This window comes from Lathyrus oleraceus, chromosome 4 (genome assembly GCF_024323335.1).
Source record: "Lathyrus oleraceus cultivar Zhongwan6 chromosome 4, CAAS_Psat_ZW6_1.0, whole genome shotgun sequence".
In the NCBI taxonomy this organism is placed as follows: domain Eukaryota; kingdom Viridiplantae; phylum Streptophyta; class Magnoliopsida; order Fabales; family Fabaceae; genus Lathyrus; species Lathyrus oleraceus.
In genome coordinates this window covers 241,670,748-241,687,988 of record NC_066582.1, presented here as the reverse complement: position 1 = coordinate 241,687,988, position 17,241 = coordinate 241,670,748, and the positions used below count along the sequence as shown (strand labels likewise).

Below are 17,241 nucleotides of genomic sequence, written 5' to 3'. Positions count from 1 at the left end.
ATCATGACTTTTTGTGATGCAACAGAATCGTTGTGTATATAATTCAATGGGTATATATATTTGTACCTCTTTTTGAGATTTAGGATTTGTTTTTGTCCCGGACTTCGTTGGAATATCCTTACCAGCTTTTTTCAACATTCGACCGGGAACCTAAAAATTCGTATAAATTAAATCATGACTTTTTGTGATGCAACATAATCGTTGTGTATATAATTCAATGGGTATATATATTTGTACCTCTTTTTGAGATTTAGGATTTGTTTTTGTCCCGGACTTCGTTGGAATATCCTTACCAGCTTTTTTCAACATTCGACCGGGAACCTAAAAATTCATATAAATTAAATCATGACTTTTTGTGATGCAACAGAATCGTTGCGTATATAATTCAATGGGTATATATATTTGTACCTCTTTTTGAGATGCAACCGACTCGATGCGTCTTGAAATCCCTTTACCAGCTTTATGTGTGGGTCTTGTAGGAGTCTAACATTACCATGTAATAAGGATTGATTAAATATCATAATTGTAGCTGAATTGAAATGTGAATACTAAATATTCATAATCATTTAGAACATATATACCTCGGCATCTGGGAAAATTAGATCTGACGGCCATCCAACAAAGGATCCGACTGCATCTCGCATCAACGTTGTCTCTGAAACAACGTCAGGTAATGGTAGAAGCGCGTCCGTATCTAATACAAGGTCAACCGAAACTTTCATATATCCCACCGGGAGGGGATTATGGTGAAGTAATTCACCCGAAGTGTTGTGCACTTTTCCCTTGCCAACTATGCGATAAGTTGGTGACGATAGATACAGCTGACAAGGTGTAATGCCCTAAACCAATAATAAATATGTTATTGTTAACGTGTATATGTGTAAAGTAAAAAAGTGCTATTTTAATTTCATAATAACATATATAATTACCTCGGGAAATTTCGGTTGACAATTGATACTAGCTCGGTCACTAGTATCTTTTGCCTCGGAACCGCGCCTTTCCTCTCTATACCTTGCATTCTCCTTTTGCAGTTCGAGTACTTGTGCCCTTAACTCCGCCAAGGTCTCCATCACCTCTTTGTTGGTAGGATTTTTTGTTTTTGGTTTTTTATAAAATGACGACGGAGTCACACCAAAACCCTTACCCCTCACACGACCGGAATACTCAGGAACATTTAGTACTCGACTAAGTAGGCTCCTGCAATCCTGGACCTCGGTTGAAGGTAAGGTTTGGGATAAAGTCTCCTGAAATATTATTAGAGGAGATTAAAAATGAATTATATGTCTAACAAAATTTTCGATATAATTAAAGAAATAATGTTATATATACTTACACATTCGTCATAAACATTTTGAACCGCTTCAACGACAACCCCATCCTTCCCAACCCGAGCAGCCTTCCACAATACGTGCTCCGGAAGAGATGTTGCGTCACTTTTCTCCTCGGCTAGCTACACATTGAATCAGATTATAAGATCATCAATTATAACATATTGTGACAATGTATAAGCTCATAGCATTTGAATATACTCACAATTCTTTGTTGTAACCGTGCATATCCCGTACGCCCTTTTTTGTACGGATACACGGGTTTTGATGCCCTTTTCCGATTTTTGTCGCTTACTTCCTGGATAAAAAAGTTTAAGGCATATCAGAACCAAGTAACTTAACAATTGTATAATACCATAATTAATAGACATTACATGGAATTTTTCGTTTCTTCGTTTGGCGACAAAGTTATCCCATTCTTCGGCTGAAATAATCTCCGCATACTTCATTGGCCGTTCTGCTTCAACAAATTTTCCTTCCTCATCCTTGAGAAATTTGTTGGACAAAAAGGATCGAAATCCTCAGAGTCTTTTTCCGGCCAATTGAATACAATATTTTTGCCAGCTTTCATCGATGTGAAAGGATCTCTAAAAAACATACACATGGAGTGTGTTATTATAAGTAATATTATAGCAATATATGGTCAACAAATAGTCAACAAAAAAAACATATAACAATATATGGTAAGTACTTGTATCTCGGACCATATTTTTTCTTTGCCAACCTTCAATTCCGGACTTCTCCAATTATCACATGTAATCGGAATATGTTGTTGAACAAGGAAACCAATGTAACTTGCCAACATTGAACCGTTAGGCTCAATTAGTTGGTCTTCAGCACTCCAATGTACTTCGAATTTTTCACCCTTGTCTCTTGCACGAATGATTGACTTCATAACAGTCAATCCTCGTTTGATTTCATTTTCAACATTGTTACGTGATCCACTCGCGTCATGGGTATCGTCTTGGTTACTAGCCATTTTATCTGTAATATAGAAATGATTCAATAAGACCCAAGTAAGACAATGACCATATTCGTGAAGCTACACAAAAAACACATTCATATACCTTCCATTTCTCTCATGTTACAACAATCTAAACTCTCTCTTTTTTTCATCATTATTGAATACAAACTCACACACACCTACTGCATACAAAAGACCAATGCAAACTTATGGTGTTTGGAACATGAACAAACTTGCATCCATAATCATCAAACTTCCAAGCACAAGCTCAAACACACTCCAAATGACATCAGTTTTCAATCAGAAATAAAAAACCTTACATAACCATACAACATACAACATTCAGTGATCAAAACCATACACAAAAAAATAACAAAAAATGATTTTCAACAAGGTGCTCATGAACACCATATAGTGCTCGTTTGCCCTAAACAACATTAATCAACATAATGCACAAAATGTAAAACTCAGTTTAGAAAATGCCCTAATCAAACACCTGAAAATACAAACTATTGAGAGAAATACCTTCAAGGTGACGGTAACGATGGAGAAGAAAGTGAACAGCGACGGTGGACGCAGATAACTCAGTGAACGTGAACGCAGCAGCAGAAAAAGGCGACGGCGACGACGACGGTGAGGGAGGGAGAACGAACGGAGGACGAGAGTAATCGCAGTAGAGAGTAATCGCAGTAGAGAGAAAACCCAGTTACGTAAACGAAATAGCATATAGAGAGGGAAAATAAAGAGACATGCAGTATATGTTATAATTTTAATGTTTACTAAAGGGGACCTTAGAGGGCGCTTGTGTAAAAAAAGCGCCCTCTAAAGGGGGCCTAAGAGGGCGCTTCTAAAAGCGCTCTCTAAGGCTTTCCAAAAGCGCCTTATAAACTGGAAATGTACATGGACTTAGAGAGCGCTTTTTTAAAAGCGCCCTCTAAGGGTACCCTTAGAGGGCGCTTTCATAAACGCGCCCTCTATTGGTGTCCCTCCATTTCCTCATTATTTTTTCGCTTCACTTTAGAGGGCGCTTTGTTACAAAAGCACCCTCTAAAGTGCGCTGTCTATTCCAGTTGTTCGCGTAGTGATAACTTGAATCAAGCAAAAAGGGCAAGAGGAAAACCCTAATTTGAACCTTAAGAAATAAGCTTCAAAAGAAAATGTGCTCAACATGAAAAATGCCACAAATCACCCTGGAAACCAAAAATGTAATCATCTACCATTTATGACCCAATTTGAAACACTTAGGGTTTATAAACCTTGGAAATAAATGGATAATAAACCCTAAAATCAAACTAAATGAAAAATTCTTCAAAATAGAAAGCTTGAAGAATCAAAAGTGTCACATATTGCATAAAGATCACTCACAATTTTTGTTGTTGATATTTTTATCATCTAATATGAAATTACTATGATTTAAATACATTAAAAATAATACATAAAAAGAGAAAAATGATTTTTTATTTTCTATTGGTCATAAAAATAAATAAAAATCATATTATGGAATAGAAAATTATTCCAAACAACTTTTGTGTTGGACATTTTTTCAAATTCTAAAGGGTTTGAGAAAAATTAAATAATCAAAATAAATAAGATAAATATAAAAAATAATAAAAATATGATCCAATGGAAATTAGGGGAACCAAGTCTATGGTAGGGCAGCGTGCAAATCAGTCCATTCCCTTTATTAATAAGGTGGCACAATGTAAGCCACCTGATATAATGGAGACACACCATAGCATGTGTTTCTTAATGCATGGGAACCAAAACAAATTCAAATATTTGGAGGGACCACACATCACACTCCCATTGGTCCAATTTGAATTTTTGGAGGGAGGAGTGTGTGGTCGCTTGGGAAGATGACCAGACCACCATTGGCGGTGGTCGGTTTCCTGAAACATACAAAAAGCTTCAAAATGCAAAACTCAAAAGAGAAAAGTTGCTCAGAATCTCATATGGTCCAAAATTACTTAAAAAAACAGTAATGCAAATTGAAGCTAGTATAAAAATGAAAGCCTACAAACTGAAATTAAATGTTACTCAGCTCATAAAAATGCAATTAAATGGCATAGTGATCATCAGGAACAAATTTATAACAACATGGTATCAAGAAAATCACGATTTGGTTCAGGTTAGATACCTCTTGAAGATCACTCAAATGGCTGACTTTAGAACACTGGTTCTCCCTCTACAAGTCACTATTCTGCTTGCTTCAAGTTGCTACACCTTCACCAAACTTCAGAGAACCTTGCTGAGCTAAAGGGAAATCTTGAATGTGCTTGAGTTTTGAGAATCTATTCAAAGTTAAGAGTTCCAATGGAAAATCTACAGAGGTTCAGTGGCTATCCAAGCTTGAAAATAACTGTGCAGTAGCCTCTACTTATAAAGGGGAAGTGTCTTGGTCATTTGCTGAATCATTTGGATTAGGTTAGAGGGAAAAATATAATTTTGGTTAATCTTGCAAACCAAGTTATGGTGAGGTGGCTTTTGTACCTTGCAAAAGGCATGTGCAGACACAATACACTCTCCACCATTCTGTTTTGCAACCAAAATTGTGGCCAGCTGTCAATGCTCTTGCTTCTTTGTGTGACCTGCTTCAAATATGTGAAAAAAGAAAAAATGAGGAACGTGGAGCTTTGGCATGGTACAGGTCATGCATGGGTGCAAACAACAAGTGTAAATGAGCTTTGTAACATCTGTTTAAAGTCCAATTGGAGCAAGGGAAATTGGTTTGGACGAAAGAAGCTTTTGGTCCAAAATTCAACATGGCTTGGGTTGGAAGGCAAGTCATGGTTTGAGCCCTCAACCATGGCATATCTTTATGCACATACACCACATAATTGGTATATGGTGGAATGGCACCAAAAATTGAGCTCAAAAGTGTGTAATTTGGAAAATGGCTATGTGACATAAATGGATAACTTGAAATGCAAGATACAATGTGGTCAATTGAGTTTTGGCTTGAATCAATCTTAAAAAATAATGCACACAAGTCATATAAACCATTTGTGATGTGTTTGAGTTGGAAAAACACCCAAAATCTCTTAGATTAAAACCTCATTTTTCACTTTTGGACAATTTTGGCAACTTTGAGGTTTGCACTACAAGTCTTTGATCTATGCATTTTTGGCTTTTATATAATAAATGAAAGTTGTATATAATATAAAAATAAGATCATAGAAAAAAGAAACAACTCATTTGGGTCAAAACTGAGAAAGTTATAGGGTAGTGAAGTTGGCAAAATGACCTATAATGTATGGACCTTATTCACCCATTTTCACTCTAAATTTGCATTGGATGTGTGAATATAACATGTTCAAAATGGTTGTGATATTAACTTTTCAAAAACAACCAACTCAATTGGCCAAAAATTGAGGGGGTTATGATGTTTGAAATTTGGCTCAAAACCAATAGAAACCAAAGATGACTTGTAATGTCTTCCCAAAATAAATGGGATTCCACTCAAAATTGGACTTTATGATAAAAAGGAAACTTGTCAGTAATGACCTCAAGATTGATATGGTGAAAATAACCACCTCATTTGGATTCAAATTGACCAAATTATGGTCAATTGAAGTTGGGAAAAAATCAGGGTGCTGCATAGGGAAACCTCCAAATCCAAAAGCCAAACCAAACAAAATATCCTTTTTAACAATGAATCAAAGTTGTATAGGGTATCAACTTGAAAATATTAGATGAATAATGGGCTCCAAATGATAAAAATTTCCCAAGTTATGACCTTGAGAAGTTCAACTTGAAAACTAGGTCAAAACCCTAGACACCTTGAGATGTTTTGCCTTCAAAAATGGTTTTCGATCCGCATTTGGCTCTTGATATGTGAAGATAAGTGGTATATTATGGATATTATAGTTCAATTAAAAAAGGACCATATTCATAGCTTGCTTGATGGCAAAGTTAGGACCTTTGGAGGTCAACCCAACCCGTCTTATGGCCAATGAAGCAATTCGTTGTGATGACTTACACAAATAAATGCCAAATGATGCTGAAATCCATGCACACCATGATATCCAATATCAAATTACGATCTTTGAATGATTAAAACCAAAACGCTCTTTCTTTTGATATTCAAATCTCCTAAAGCTTGCCCCATCTAACTGCAAAAGACACAAACATACCACAAGAGTAAAGATCTTCCTAAATGCATGAGGTTAGTGATGAATGAATGTAGATGCCAATTACATAATGATAAGAGACCAAGCAAGTTAAGTATGGCACACGTAATAGTATAAGGCAAAGCAATGAGTGATACAATGGGTAAGATCCCCAACCCTAGCTTGAGCAAACAAACAAGGGGAGATCACCAAGACCAAAATCACTCAGATCTATGCTTGTGAACACATTAGGGTATTGATGAATTGAGAGTATGAATGCAATGCTTGATAAAGATGCTATGAAGCTTAGGGGTAAAAAATTAGGGTATGACACTTGTGATAACAACCCAAGAAGGAATGCTCACATCGTTAGACATGCATAGAATGAAAGAAACCCATAGATGAAGAGTAGATTGACCATGAAGATCCATACACTCACCTTACTAAGTTCTATGAGATTGTCGGTACACTCGGAGCTCATGAAGCAAAAGAAGAGAAAATGTTCATGAGATTGTTTCCTTATTCATTGATCGGGAAAGCAAAAGAATGGTACCTTGACCAACCAACTCAGACTATGATAGATTGGAATTCACTTGAGGAAAAGTTTCTTGATAGGTTCTTTCCACACGACATATTTATGGAGGCCAAAACCTTAATTGATGTATTTTCTCAAGGTTCAAGTGAATCACTTTGTGAAGCATGGGAGTGATACAAGTTAATGTTGAAAAAATGTCCCAACCATGGCTTTGATGAGCTTACTCATACTTTTATCTTCCATAGTGGACTTCAATCGCAGCCAAAAATTCTTTTGGATGCAACTGCAGGTGGTTCTGTAATGTCTAAAAGTGAAAAAATGTAATTGATATTATTGATAGAATGGCAATCAATAATCACCAAGTTCCACATGGTGTTCATCAACAAAAGTTGTACCAAATTCAGCCAGATCATCATAATAGATGACCTTTCCAAATCCCATCATCTTATAGTAGTAAACCTTGAGATTATTATCCCAATTGTATCCCACGTGTCTCATTGTGCTAGAGTTAAATTCTTGAGCTTGACCAGGAGAGATGTTCAGAAGATTTGCAACACCAATACGAAAATGCTTCAAAATCTTCGTAATCATCGAAACATAACATAAGGAGGATCCTCTGTTACAGTCTTTAACAGAAAACATTCTAGTAATAAAGTAGTTTGGACAATTAACAAGAACTTTATGTTAAAGAAGATACATCATATGAACCTCAACTATGTCAATTCGAGAATGACCACCCTTTCTTGGACAAAACACATGAGTCATAATCCAATGAAGAATACACATATTTCTATTCAAATAACCCTTTGATGTTTTAGCCAAGTTGTCTTCATACCTTGGGGCTTTGAGACAAGAATTCAAGTAACTTCTCAGATCAAAATTAGGATGAAAAGAATAATCATAACAGGTAACAAAATGAGAGAACCGTGACAGACCAAATACATCCCTCCATGTGTTTTCCATAAAATGATATGAGTTTTTTACCATCTGAAAAAGAAAAATACATTATTGCCTTAACTCTAACCCAACATAAAAGACCTGAATTAAGTCTTCATTATAGTCAGTGGAGACTTTAAAGCAACTATTGATCTCTTGATATTCAATCAGATTAACAATCTATGTAATGTGTAACTCACAGATAACAACAAGATCATACATGTGTTGCTTGACCATAATCCTATGTCTGAAGGATTTCTCAAAATCAGTAACACAAGAAGTAGGTAGGATTCAAAGAGAACTCACAGGTGTTGTTGAAGATGTTCTCATAACATGTTTCCCTCTGTTCACTTTAGGATCCATAACTTTCAGATTTGTATGTATGCATACAGGGTGTTTGTTGAAAGGTGTGAATGAAAATGGCTAGATTTTAAGTGATATTTGATAACCCAACTACCCAACCTAAGAGAGATAGTTACTAATCACACAAATCAGAATATAAAATATGGAGAACTTTTGAAATGATGAAAAATGAATGTGAGTTTCTAGGGAAGAATAAAATTAAACCTAGGTCGGCTTGGGAAATGAGGAGAAGTTGGAAAAATGAGTAAATGAGTAATAAAGAATGGTTGAAAAATAAAAAGATAGAATGAGGAGTGAAAAATATGTGAAAGAGAGAAGCGAAAAAGAAAAGTTGACTAAAGGCAACACATGGGTTGACCCTTGGCCCTTGGAGTCGACTACAAAGGTTTAAATAAAAACTTAAAATGCCACAAATGTGTCGAATCATCCGTGATTAGAGTCAATACATACTGAACATAAAATCTTAAGAAACCACAAATGCATCGACTCATCCGTGATTGGAGTCCGATACATACTGAATATAAGTATTTGAAGTTTAAGGAATGTATCGACTCATTCCTTGTTGGAGTAGATACAACAAGTAAATATATTGACTCTAAACTCCTATTATCGATACATCCTGAGCAGATACAAAAATTTTGTACAAAATGAAGATATTTTCTAGACCTAAGATGAATTTAGTCATATCATACATAGTGGACTTAGTAGATATAATGCAAAAATGATATTTTCATGTAAGAATAAGATAAATGACATGCTTAACCTCTTATTACAACAAAATACTTCAAATTTGAAGATTGAGTAAGCATGAGATACATATGATGATGAATTAGCACATGATGTCACTATAAACATGAATTGAAACAGACAATAGTTATCAATGAAAGTTTTTGGAAATGAGCAAACATGTATTGTATCAAACATTAAAAATATCACACATTTGGAACATAAAACATGCAATTAAATACAATAGTTATAGATAATCAACACAATATAAAGAGACTTGAGAATAACGAGATGAGTGAACGATATTACCTCATAGGCTGAGATGGAGAGTGCACCCATATGAAGTATAACTTTCGAATGAAGGAAAAAAATATAAAGAAGCATGCTACAAAATATTTTAGGATAGATTTGAGATTTCAAGAATTCCCAATTTCCTATGAATATTTAAAACGGCTAAGTCACAAGAGGTTTTGTGAAAATATCGGCAAGTTGATTTTTGCTATCAACATGCTAAAAAACGACATCACCTTTTTCAACATGGTCTCGAAGGAAATGGTGACATATCTCAAAATGTTTAGTACGAGAATGTATAAATATATTTTTGGTTAGATTAATATCACTAGTGTTATCACACATGATATGAATACGATGTAGTTTAATATCAAAGTCAAGTAGTTGTTGCTTAAGCCAAAGAATTTGAGCACAATAACTACCGGTTGCAATGTATTCCACCTTAGCAGTTGACAAAGCAACATAGACTTTCTTCTTGCTATGCCAACTGTGAAACCCCAATTTTCGATCCTAAGACCCCTCATGCTATATCATCATATGCATTGGTTTTGGGAGCACACCTTGGCATCCTCCTCACCCCTCATTCATTGGGTTTATATTGGGAGAGGTCACCAAGCATATTTGATTGTATCATAATTTATTTTTCATTATTTACTAACCAAAATACCAAAATATGTCTATGTATAGCTTTGTTTCTTTTATAGGTAGCGTGTGCATCCATCCATGCCTCGTCAAGCTCATATCTAGGGTTTGAGACCCTAAATGAAAGGAGACTAATCAAGATATGGTTCACATTGACTCTAGACATCATAAATAAATCCCCATGATCTTCAAATATCATTTTGATCAAGAAATCATCAAGAGTTTGAAGCTTGTTTGCCTTGGAAGCCCTAATTCATCTGGGTATCTTGTGTGACTTCCTCATCAAGTTTCTTCACCATTTGATCAAATATTTCAAGGTATAATTCATATTACATAATATTATACATATATGATCCTCCAAGAGTCCAAGAGATCAAGAGAACTTCAAGTTTGCAAGTTGGTTCATGGTGGTTGACCAGAGAAAGTCAACTGGTCAAAACTGGGGTTCCCTGGACCCCATCTCCTACATTGTTTGTCATATGAAAATGATTATAAGAGAAAAGTTACTCCTTATGATATTAAAAATAACTTTCATGTTTAAGTCAAGATCTAGTTTTTCTTGGAAAGTCATTTTTTATGGTGAAATATTATAGGTCATTTTGTCTGAACCCTAGTTAGAAGGTCAACTTCCAAGGACCATAACTTGCTCAATTTTTATGATATGAAATCAATTAAAGTTTCATGATCAAATTAAATATGTACTCTTAAACCTTTATTCTTGGAATAAATTAAAATTCAACTTTCAAATGCATGTGCCAAGAGGAAACATTATAGGTCATTTTGGGCCATTACCATTGAACAAGTGATTTTCCTCAACTTCTAAAATGCATAACTCCTTCATGCCAAATCCAAATGAGGTAAAATTTATGACCAAATTGAATAGGTTTGAAGGAGATACAACTTTTATTAAGGGACATTTTTTATTTGATACCCATAGCAAACGTTATTCAAGGTGGAAGAAGTGAACATTTGACTTGGTACTTAGAAATTTTTCAAATATGTTTGATTTTTCAAACTTCCACCTCAAAATTCATCATGATCCAAGCCTCAAATGGAAAAGTGTTCAACATGAAAGTTGTCCCCCTTGATCTCACCTTTCCAAAAAGTTCAAGATCATCTCATTTAACCAAGAATTGGAGGACTTGCACATGGGTTCCTTTCAAGGGTTCATTTGGATGAAATTGCATGAACACATTTCAATCTCCATTGCATGATCACATGACAGGATTTCAGCAACATGAGGGATTTTGGACCCGATCACATCATTTGATGGGCCTATCATACGCCCATGAAAGCATGCAAGAGAATTTCTATTTTTGGTCAATTTTGGAAGTGTGTGGAAATCAAATGCATTGCCTATAAATAAGACCCTCATGGCTCAGAATTGAGGACACCTTGCCCAAGATTTGAACCTGCAATTCAAACCCTCACCATTAGAGGATAATCTTGAAGGTTTTCATTTGAAAATCGAGCTTCAAATCTCCTTCTATTTTGAGATTGAAACTCCATGAGTTAAAGCCTTTCCTTGATCCAATTCAACTCCTACAAGCTTTTGAAGTCAAGCCAAGGCCAATTGAAAGCAAGATCAAGCAAGTTTGAAGCTCACTCAAAGTCCTACCAATGTAGGCAACACGATTGAGTTGCTTTGAGGTTAAATCGAAGCAACTCAGTTCATGATCCTCAAAATTCAAATCCATGTATCTATTTATATACTTGGAATTGGAGAAAATTGAGGCCAGATTCGTGATCCTGAGCATTTTCCCTTTGAAATAGTGTCCTTGTTTTTCATTTTCCATTGAGATGAAGTTGGACCAGTCCGATGGAGGTCACCAGAGAAGATGATCGGAGCCCTAGCTCCGGTGGTTTGTTGTCACGCTTCCTGGCCATCTAATCATGTTTAAACGTTCTAATCTGGATCGTTGCATTTGATTACCACACGTACATTGCATTGACTGAAGTACACCATGTGGAACGTGCGCGTGGCCATCAGATCTGCCACCTCAACTAATGAGGGAGATCTGATGGCCCTTGTTTTTTCTATTTTTATTTTAATTTCTGATTTTATGTTTAATCCTTTTATTTTGTTTAATTCATAATAATTTCATTTTTAATCCAAAATATATGGGACTTTCACCAAAAATCTTTAAATATTTTTCTCTTTCATATTCTAAATTAAAATTATTTTTTGGATTAATTTTGATATTTTTCATGAATTAAATGTTTTTGTGCATATTTTTAGTTGTTTAAAAATACTTCTGACTTTTCAAAAATGATGAATTTTTTTGTCTAAGGTCCTTTGACCTTGTTTAACCTAGGATAAATCTCTTGCCCATTTATTTGGTGTTTTAAAGAGATTTTAGGTTTTGACCAAATTAAAATGTATTTTAATTCATTTTTAATTGATTAATTGTGTAAAAATTATGTTGATCCTTTTTCATGGTCTTGTGATGTTTGAGTATTTGTTTGGGCCTTGGTCAAGGTTAATTTGACTTTTGTTGGATTAAAACTATTGGATTTAGGGGATTGATAAAATGTACATTTCATCTCCCAAAATGAATGAATAGTTTTGATTTGATAAAAGTCCTCCCTTGGTCAATTTGTGTTTCTATCTTCCCCTCCCTCTTCATCTTCATCCCTATTCTTTCCCATTCCCTCATTTGGCTAATAAAATCTCTAATGTCTTAAGGCTAATTGGTTCATCAATGACCTTGTACCAGATGAACCAATACAAGTATGAATGAGATAAGTCTCTCCCTCTTGATATTATTTTTTAATATGTGGTATGTTTAAGGAGTTTGGTTCTTCATACCAAATCTCTAACATGCATTAACACCTAAACTTTTATTGTCCGACCTCAGATAGTTGTGACTTCTACATAAGTCCAATTACGATTGCTTAACATAGAGCTAAATTTGACCATAAATGGCATAATATTCTAGTAAGTGATATTGTAAGTCTCCCATTCTTCATGGTATTATGTGGAAACTTGACCTTTTTTCCTTTTATGAGAGCTAGTGGCATACTTATTGAATTATCCAAGTTGGAGCCCTTCTCATGGAAGATGTCTTGGTTTAAGGATTCATACTTGTGAATGGATGGTTGAGTGTTCTCCAAAGAATGAATTAATCAATTAAAAAAATACCACTAATATTTGACTAACTCTTATTAGTATTGCTTTACTTTCAAGTCATTTACTTTATGCAATTTAAATTTCAGTCATTTATCATTCATTGCCATTTACATTCCATTTAACTTGTTTATGTTTATGTCATTTTCCTTTACTCATTAAAGCCATATCTTGTGATTGTATATATTTTTTGTTCATTTTGATTTTTGTTTGTGGTCTTAGGACTTTAAAATACTTAATAACAACAAAAACCCTAAAAAACATCCGGTGGACTGTTGATCTTGATTTGAACTATTGGACTTAGGATTAGGCAACCTTCCCTATGCAAAAGGATATGGCCAATGTCAACATTTTGAAACCAAGCTATTGTGAATTGTGCCTTGATCTGATGCAAGCTTTGGATCTTGTTTGGGTTCATCTACTACTATGCCTTTGTGGTAATTATTATTTTGACCTTGTGTCTGATGCTCTGCTTTGAGTTGATCAAGGAATATTTCATCTGATACATGAGAAGACCATGAAGATTACTAGATATTGGATTTGCTTGCTTGGATGTGGCTATCTTTATTTGATGCCTTGATCTTCATGATATCCGGATATTGCTAATTTCTTATGATTATTGCTTGATTCAAAGTCCAAAGGGAAAGTGAGATTTCTATATAACATTCTTGTCTGTTGGATTGCATCTCATTGGTCAGATCTTTTCAACTCTTAACTCTTAATTTGTGCTTAGGATAGCCTCTTCATCTCCTCCCACTTCTTAAATTTCAAATCTCTCCCCCTTTTCAAAAACTTTCTTTGCTTATGATTTCAAACTTATACCTTATTTTAAATAGAAACTTTGGCCTTATGCCAATGGATTTTTAAACTCTTTCTTAAATCAAATTTGTAAATAAACTTAATCATATTGACTTAAAATTTCAAAAGACAAAAAGAACTAACAATTTCATTCAAATTTTGGGCCCTTTGTGCCTTTTCATCTAAATTTTGTTAAAAGCAATCACCAACTTTGAAATTGTTACCACGAACTACGAGGTTTTGATACCTCATTTTTATGTTGGTACGTAGGCACAAGTCTGAAGGTCTTGTCAAACACAAAAATATGATCAATGAATTCTTTTCTCATCCCCCACACTCTATTTTTCTCAAATATTATTTATACCAAATACGCATGCACACATAAAAAGGGCTCCCTATGAGTAACTAGGACACTTTGGGTGCTAACACCTTCCCTCTATGTAACCAACCCCCTTACATGTAATATCTGACATTTTATTAGTTTTGGTTTGAAAACTTCTTATCTTTGGGTTTTTTTCGTACTTTTCCCTTTTCCTTTGGAAACAATAAAAGTACGGTGACTGTAGCACCTCAAATTTGCACCTCCCATTTGTACATTCATTTCATTTTTAGCACATTAACATTGCATTGTCATTACATATCATATTGCATCTCATCAGTCAAGACTGATTAGGAGAATCCATCTGTGCAAGAGAGCAAAAGCATTTCCATGAGACAAAGGCCCTATGGTTGTTCCAATGAGCTTACATGAATAAAGGATCATTTTGATGCAATTTGGCCAAGTGTTGAAGGCAAAGTCCACAGTGCATGATCAAGTCATCTGAGGCCCATAAAAGTCAACTGCAAGTCAACTGAGGGCTAGGAGATGGAGAAATGGTTTGAGACACTTCATTCATGTCCCAAAGAGGTTCATTCATCATGTCAAGTGTCTACCTTGAAGGATTTGAAGCCAGATCAAAAGTTTCCCAAAATGGAAAGTGACCTGTAATTTGAAAGTTTCCAAAAATGGCAAGTTTTTGGACCAACTTCAACTCAACTTTCCAACATCAAATAAGCTTCAAATGAAATTTTGTCCAACATGAAAGTTGAAGATCTTTCTCTCCCATTTCCAAAAAGTCCAAGATCATGAGCATCTAATGAATGGTCAATGAGTTATGATCCAATCATGGCAAAGTATACTTGAAACTTCAAATGAGCATAACTTTTGAACCAAAGCTCCAAATTGAGTGGTTCTTTTTGCATAATTCTTCTTCTGACATGAACTTTCCAAATCATTCATCACATTGCATGAAAATTCATCATATGATCATATGCATATTCATGTCCATTTTGAAGGAAAAATCATGAATTCAAAATTGGTGCATTACATGGACTTTTTAACCATTCCAACATGTTCATAGCATGGTTTTAAGTGAAAATGCATGGCAATTGTTACTATTCACGTAGGCTTGCATGCATGGGGTGAAAAAACCAAATTTGGCATAACACCTCATTTTCATTAGCCAAGTTAATTATGGATTAGCAAGTTGATTAAGAAGGCATATGTATACTCTAATCATAACAGAAGGCAAGGAGGTTTTAATCATTTTTTCACATTTCAAGATCCAAAAACTTTTTCCCTCCAAAATTTTCTCTCAATCAAAACTTGAAAATTCTCCACATAGCATAGTATTTTTCTTCCATATTCTGGTTTATTGAGTGTAGTGGATGAAGAATCAAGCATTGGATCACTGAATTCGAGCAGAAATCAAGCATACTCCAAGCAAATTCATGAAGATGGAAGTGGAAAATTAATCAAGATCTAAGCCACTACAAGCTCCAATTTCTTCATAAAGCTTCAAGTCATCAATATAGGAGTGGATCTGGACGCTTTAGGAGCTCGAATCACTGGTTTTATTGTTCTGCTCTTCAAGAGGTAAAAATTCGAATCTCTCAATTCTTCAATCCATTGCCATGTTTAGGTAGAGCTTTTCATGCTGATCAATCTGATATAAAATTCGTGTGAAATGGATGAGAAATGAATGAGTTATGCTTGATTAAAGTTTGACATGTCAAAATATTTTTGCTCGTATCTCTTAATCCATGGCTTGTTAGGCTTAGATGTTGATTGATCTGTAACCTATGTTGAAGAAGCTTTTGTTTGGTATAACTTTTGTTGGATTCTGGAATATTTTTCTGAACACATGCACTGTAACGCCACCGTCTTCGCAAAGAAGACGGTGGAAACCTCTGCGCGCCATACGCGTACCACCTGCAATTTTTTGACCTTACGCGTACCATACCCGTAAGGGCGCCAGGGTTTTGTCTGGTTCAGGCGCGCACACTTCGATTCCTGGCTGGTGCAAATATTCAAATGTTCTTCATATTTTTGCTTTCCCTCCACTTTTGAATGCTACATGCTTCGTTTGTTTTTTTATTTTTCATCAACTTGTAAAATGCATATCAAATTGAAAATTGATCCAAAAAATACCTGGTTTTTTGCTAATTGTTCCTTGAGATGTCTAGTTTTTTATGATGATTTTTTCTGAAGTTGTGCCTGGCTGGAATTTTATTTGCTCTAGAATCTTTGACCATAGGTGCATTTGTGACCTTGCCTTGCTCTTTCTATTGTGAAATGCTTGATTTTAGTTCAATGGACTTGAAATTTTACATGCTGATTCTAGACACATTTCTGGATATTTTAGGCTTGGTTTGGTATTTTTCCCATGCACCAATTCTGTTTTATGCTTGTGTTTGCATGGTGTGACAATTTGTGTTACACCTTTGGTTGTTCAACTTGTGTCATTTAATTTCCATATCAAATGAACTTGCATGCTTCTGATTTTTTGTATGATGATCATGTTAGATGTATTGAATGTTCATGAATTTTTCCAGAATTATTTGAATCATTTCTGTTTTGATTGGGAATTTTCATTCTTAATGTTCAAATGTGTGCCTTGAATTGGTCATTGACTTCTCTTGCCTACCAAATGGACTTGCCTATTGATTTTGCTTTGGTTCTTTTTATGACTTGTTCTTGATTGGTTAAATATGATTCATGTTGAGTTTGAAGTTCTGTTTTGGATTTTTGATCCCCTTTTGACCCTAGGCTTTGACCTAGTGGTTTGTTACTTACCTTTGAGTTGTGATTTCAGGTTCAAGTGTGCATCTACATGGTTGATGTTGCTCCTTCATTTGAGCTTGATCATTTGTTATTGTTGGCTAACATTTGCTTGTTTTGTAGGCTTTGAGAACAACTCACTTGTGTTTGCTCATTGTGCACATTGGATTTGTCTGTCTGTTTAATATTGACTGTTGACTATTGTCTGGATTTTGTACTGATTGGTTTAGCTATTTCCACAGGTACCTAAGTTGCTTTAAGTTCATTTGAACTTGCTTTGCATTGCTTGTGGTTTGCATACCACTGAGGTATAATTCCTTGA

The 17,241-nt window shown here is 34.9% G+C and overlaps 1 non-coding gene across 1 annotated transcript; it reads right to left on the bottom strand.

The window, feature by feature from the left end:
* Positions 1-7,042: 7,042 nt before the first annotated feature.
* Positions 7,043-7,148, bottom strand: LOC127077126 (small nucleolar RNA R71). Its single transcript, XR_007787107.1, has one exon. It is a non-coding gene; the product is annotated as a small nucleolar RNA R71 (small nucleolar RNA).
* Positions 7,149-17,241: the final 10,093 nt, after the last annotated feature.